Source organism: Pomacea canaliculata, linkage group LG5, assembly GCF_003073045.1.
Source record: "Pomacea canaliculata isolate SZHN2017 linkage group LG5, ASM307304v1, whole genome shotgun sequence".
Lineage (NCBI taxonomy): Eukaryota > Metazoa > Mollusca > Gastropoda > Architaenioglossa > Ampullariidae > Pomacea > Pomacea canaliculata.
Window position 1 is genome coordinate 25,771,751 of NC_037594.1, and position 6,818 is coordinate 25,778,568.

The following is a 6,818-nucleotide window of genomic DNA, read 5'->3' on the forward strand; positions in this document are numbered from 1 at the left end:
GAAATGATGGACTGATGTCTATATGCACTCTAATACAATACATGGAGATTTGCTGAAGTCTGTCTCAGCCAACAAGCGCAGACAAAGGGAATGCAAGCTCAGTGACAAGAATCCGTTTCACCATGCGATGTATACTGAACACGACTTACCTGTGATACCCGCAGGTAAATTACTCCGTGTCCGCCTGTCTCCTTCATGTGCTTTATGACTCACCTACATACCAAAGAAAAAAAATACAAACAGCTAAATTGATGGAAAATGTATTTTAGATAGAGCTTTCTCATTTATTATAGGGTGTCTTATTTTGTGATAACAAAAGGCTTTTTCGCTGTTTTAACCGAGTCACACTAAAAACATTTGAAAAGCTGTCTCCTATGCACTGCAATACCTTGCTTTTTCAAGATAATAATAATAATAATAATAATAATAATAATAATAATAATAATAATGTAGAACATTTGCAGTGAATCCATTTCGACTGAACACAAGAGCCACACAAGACCCAAATGGTGTAATACAGTTTGCAAACTTCAGAAACTAAAGGTGGAGTTTGAGAGGGAAAGTCGGTGGGCCTAGTTTTTTTTTCTGGCCTGACCGCCTTTCTCCATCCTCCATCCTCCATCCACTCCCCCCTTTCTTTACGTTGCCACAAACGTGTTTCCGGCTTGTTTTCACACAAATGCCATGTTTTGATTATGTATACTTTGCACCGAGAACCCAGCATGCTTTGCTATCGTTTAGCTTCCGTCCTACTTTTTTTCTAGCAGGATCATGTGGTGGTCTCGTGCACCAGTCGCAGACATGGAGAACTGTTGCCAGATGCTTCCATGTCGGGCGCCCCGAAAGCGCAGTGGTCAAGCCCTGGCTTGTCACCACTACAGTCGGGATCCAGGGTTCACATCTCGTGTAGGTCCTTCTGGATGTGGCACGTGTTTGCAAAGCTGGCCTGCAGAAGTTTTCTCCGGCTACTCTCGTTACCTCCCTCTTCATCCTCTCTCAGCCCCGAAGAACGAGTTTGCTGCTAGGTCAGGCTTGCGCTTTCTAGTCAAATGAACCAAACTAATTTTTTAAAAGGAACATATTATAGACAGGTGCAGCAGTCAAAGACACAATGCAATGTTGCCACGGGTGATTAGTTTATATAGGAGCCTCATTTACACAAATTGACAACAGTGCAGGTAGCAAAAAACATTCTTCTTACTAATTTTGGTTTTTAGTTTTTTTAAAAAAAGAAGACATATCGCAAAGATAATTGAATAATTAACAGTTTTTACATGGACAGAAAAGGCACTTAATTAATGTCTGACAAAACACAAGAGTTGTGAAGTTTACATAATTAACTTGCTATGTGCACTGAGATTAACATCTAGCAAGGTATGTTATATTTAATAGCTCATTCGTGACACAGGAAACATTTGTAAATGCTAGTGACAGAAGACATTTTGACACTGCCATCAATCTTTTTAAAACCCGTGTAAAAAAACCAGATTTAAAAAAAATAAGTTTCATCTGAAGTAACCTGTAAATGCATAGTCATTCTCCATTTTCATCAACCTGCAGGTGAGAGAAAAGCTTTGTGTGGCGACACCTGTGCTTGTGATTGTTCCAGAGACAGGCATCAACGATGTCAAATTCCTTGACCTTTTAGTCGATTACAGATGTACTTCACCTTTTGCCGACCACGAATGTACTTTGACCATCGCAGAGCTGAGAGCAAAGTGCAAACAGTATCCCGATAGCCGCTGTGTCCGAACAGATTGGACAGACCACGGACGTGTACAGGTGGACTGCTGTCTGTCTGCCGAGACCAACGCTTAGCCTCTTGCGAAGTTCTCCGCTGTTAGTCTCGGCGAGCCGTAACAAAGAATGTGACAAAACCGGAAGCTTTGTAGTATCATGCCTCGTTTTAGTAGTTAACTGGAAAAAAAATCATCTGCCAGCAGTCCAGTAATACAAGTTCGTGGAGAGACCTAATGACCTGTGCTCTCACAAGGGTTGTGTGAAGGGAATGATATTTCTGTCTGCTAACCTCAGGCCACAGCACCAAAGACTGAGTTGAGCTTCCACACAAACGTCATAACAACTTCCAGCAGAACTGTACATACTTATCACAGATTCCATGCAATGCCGAGGCTGCAGACAGTATCTATGGTTACAGAATTCATCTTTTCAACAAGATTAGCTACGCCACTCGGCCCCCACAATGACCTCTTTGCTCTGAGACAAGTTAATTAAGTCTGGATGTTTTTATTTTATTTTTGTAAAGCTCTCTGAGCCCGGCTTTGATGGTGGGGTAGGTAAAGCCTTATACAAATTAATTTATTTTTATTTTAAAAGCTGTAGCACGGAGGTGCGGATGGAAGTGGGTCAGAGGTCAAGAAACGTTCTAGTTGTGCTGGATGCTTGTAGTGGTTTCACTCCATCATCGAGTTGTATGCTGGCGCCTAGTCGATCAGATGGACTGGCAAAGACCAGCAAAAAAAGTGCTTTTCTTTCCCTGGCCACAAATCAACACCAACAACATACAGACTCAACATCTAGCATCTACACTTGCATTACAGGTATTTCTCGCTCGGTCAAAACAAGCGGGGAAAAATTAATAGAGGAAAAACGAAATAGTCTTTTTAAATTTGGTGCCTAATTACAGTAAATACAAAATCAGCATCAGGTCCGGTGATGGACTATTTTGCGCGAAAGGCAAAGAACGCATTGAACCTCTCCCCAACAAAAACAATCTTTGTTTTCGTACTGAAATTTAAACTAAACATCCTTCTTTTCTTGCTATTTACTTTGCAAAGTGTTATTATATATGAATGGCCTACAACTACTGGAATGTGAAGAACACTAAACTTTTGCGAAGGACAAAATCATAAAATAAATGCCCGGACAGTCTGCCCCTGTTGTGAAACCAGATCAACATCTTGAATAGACAGCCTATCAACACGACTACATGGGAAAAATGGTTATAACAGCCGCCGTATTGCCTTTCAAGTGTTGTAATAGAGTTCGTGGGCAACCTGTCACTGCGGTAATTAGATACACTCAGACGAGGCCTCACGAGTACAGCACTTTAATAATCGCTAATAACAAAACAGCAAACATTTTTATAACCTCCATTAGGAGCTCGAGGCAACCATCCTGTCTCGATGTGCCCACATGTCGGTTCCACACTGTCATCCCCCTTCTTTCTTTCGTCCCACTTCTTCGTGTGCATGTCACCCAGCTGCAGAGATACCCAGCTGTCCAGTGCACTCTAAATAATCGGTGTTCAACGTATCGAGACCGTTACAACGCTGCTGCCAGTCAGCCATTACCCTCATTACCCGCTGCTTCCGCCGGGCCTGGGACTAGCGCACACAGCTCCACTTCACTAAGTCTAATGCTTTGATATTTTTACCATATATAGTCGTAAATAAAAACAAAAACAAAAACAACAAAAAAACCATGACAAAATCACACAGGTTGAAGCCGAGCACCCCCTACCCTGTACAGTCGCAGGCCCAGGCACAACAACCCTCTCTCGCCCCTCCCTCTCGTCAGACCTGCCACTACACTCAGTCTGCTGAGCTTGCGAAAGACTGTTCAGTCAAATGCCACCAAAGCCAGTTCTCCCAAACCAACAGGCCTATACCCAAGTCCTGCGAAAAGTCGTCGGGTACAAACTTTGCTTTTCTGAAGTGCAAAGCAATGTTTTATTTCGTCCGGCCTTGCCAAAGTATGCAGAGCAGCAGTCATTCGGTTGCATGTCTTTCTTTTTCTTTTATTTCTTTATGTCTTTTAACCCGTTGTCTAGATTTTATGTAACTCGTAAGTTGCAGTTTTTACCTTCACACACACAGAGGGAGAAAGAGTGCGATCTGATCTGTGTGCATGCCTGCTTGTGTGTGTGTGGAATACTGTTCCTTTTCGCTATGATTACTCAGTACTAGTTGGCCAGTGAGCCACTTCCCAGTTTTGACGGGACTTCAACTGAAGTCAACGACAAAAGAGGAGATGAAAATATTGAAGGCACTAACCACGAGGTCAAAAAGCAGTTTGTTCCAGATAACGGACACATCCTTCTGTCTATGACAATCAGGCTGCAGACTTGCTTAATCCTTGCCTTTCTGAGATGTTGAGCTGATGATATTCCTTGTAAGGGAGTGGTTCAATCATTTCCTGCAATTTAAGCTGGCTAGCAATTAGCTGTCACCTAAAATATCTATAACATATATTATTTGTTAACATCAAGGTTAATCAGCCAGCAAGCGCTTAACGCCTCGTCGTGCACCTGGGCCCAGCCGGTCTCCTGCACGCCATCAGTTCTATGTATTGACTGCTTTGACGAATCCCTCGTTAGTACACCACACGAGGACCTAGGAATCCGCTACTTCCGCTTTTGCGCGTGCAGAGAGCGACTGTCGTGCACAGCAGGCCCGGCAGGTGAGAGTAAGATGACACCGTGACACACCACTGTGTCACACGGGACCACGCACCCGCCCCGACAACGACGACGACAGCGACAAGTGGTTGTGCACGCCACCTACAGGCTGCATGGCGCATTTTACACTGTAATGAACTCTCGCCAACACTCGCGAGAGTGACAGGACATTGTAGTTAAGATGCCTTTTTTATTTATTTACATAGCTTTTCTACAGCGGAGTATTCTTGCAAGCAAAAGTCATCCAAGGTTAATGGTTAGCTTCGACAATAAATGTTTTTTTTGCTTAGTGGTGTCAAGGAAACGGTATACCTAGCTCTGCATGCGGGACATTACATGTAAAGCAGGTATAAAACATGCAGACAACATTTATACAGCATGCATAAATACAGCATATGTACACAATACACAGTACGCAGAATGTACACAACACTAATACTGTATGTATATATATCACACATACACGTATACTAAATATAGATAGCACATATATAGAACACCTACAACATGCACCCAGCATGTATACAGCAAGTGTATGCAATGGAGCATATAGCATAAATACAACATGCGTACAAGTATAAACATGTATGCATGGCATGCATAGGCATATATACAGCATGTGTACAAGTATAAACATATACAGATGGCGCACAAAATACATATTTTGAGTACACCTTTTCTATGGGTTGTGAAAATGAAGAATAAAAACAGTAATAACATTAATTTTATTCCTGTTAAGATTGATATTTCACATCCTAGATTGGTTGACTGTAACTGGAAAAAAGCTACTCAGTCCATTCCTAGGAAGATAATTTCAACAACTAATGTCGATTTGTCCCTACTGAGGTAACAAGCGAACTTAAATGAGAAAAGGCGGAATTTTATAGCAATTAACACTTCTGAGTAGAGACCTTGCCTGAAACAAAATTTGTGGAAGTACTTTATTAATTTTTGTTGTTGTTAATGTTGTTAGTCTAAAGCCTGATCTCTTGCTTCTGAACATCAAAATGTTTTCGCGGTCCTTGTACACATAAATGTTCCCGCGGAATGTGGATAGTTTATTTGTTAATATTCCACAACGAGGAAGCCCCGAGTGCATGTTTAAACAGAGTGAAACCTGAGAAACAATGCGATATTATATTCTTCCTGCACTCCTGTCTGTACTTTTATTCTGTTGAATGTTAATGAAGTGCCCCACCCTATTTTACACCCTCACTGAGATGGACGTCTGTGTACGTCGCTCTGTGTCCTCACCTCTCCAAGCTTTCTTCTCTCTTTTTTTTTTTTTGAGAAGCAGACGATCACGGAGAGAGCTCGTTCCAACCCTCCGACCTTATCAACCTGTGTGACCTTCGACACCTTTCCCTTCCGCCGAGCTTGCTTGACTCTCACTGAGACACCTGTCGTCTGTCCGTTGCTGTGTTTGTTCTGAATGTTTATGCAACAAAAAGTTCACTCTTTCACCTGCCGGTCGTGGGCCCAAGCGTGAGAAAAATGGAAAGGCTATTTCTAGCCTCGAAAGAATTAGGATTTTGTCAACACGTAGACTAGAAAGCTCGGTTACCGTCTAGACTGGGGAGAAACAAATATCCCCCAGGTAAGTTCCTAGGAGAAGTAGACACCTTTCTCCCACCCATCAAGCTAGCAATTATTTTTTTGCTTTCACGGTCTAGTGGCTGTATATTAGCTGCTAGAAGTGGCTGCTAGTTATTACAACAACCGGTTTTATAAGTTCTTAGGAGAGTTTTTATGAATATAGTAATAATTTTTTCAGCCAATCAAACTTTGCCAAAAAGGAGCAGAAATTTTCAGACCTATCCAACCAAAACAGTTCCATCTGCCTTAAAAAAAATTGTGTGTGCGTACGTCTACGTATGACAAAATGAAAATACAGGTATAAAAATAAATGCTGTAATCACATGCGCAAAAGTCTGGAACCTACAAAGAGAGCTCATCCAAATTAAACAGAATTGTAAATAGAGTTGATCAAAAGTCATTTAGTAGAACACTTCTGCTGAGTGGAAGACTAAAAAAACAAAACAAAACAAAAATGATAATAAATAAAATAAAAAAACAAACAAACAGAAAACAGAAAGTGATAGATGACTTTTGGTCAGCTGCGCCGATGGGGACTCCTTTCAGGTGCACCGATACATCTCACAATCTTCTCTGAAACAAGGTTAAGCCAAAAGTGTTTTAGCTATACTTTCTTTACGACAACTTAGAGAAGTTTGTCACATTTAAGACAGCTTCATGAAGTTTGTCACACTGAACAAAAAAAAAAAAAAGGAGAAAAATGCCAAGCCAAACGCGAGTTCCTGTCCCACAATGCACTGGCGAGACACATCGACCCTGCCAGATCGCGTGCACTTCACGCGCGCCTGAGGTGCTTCGACAG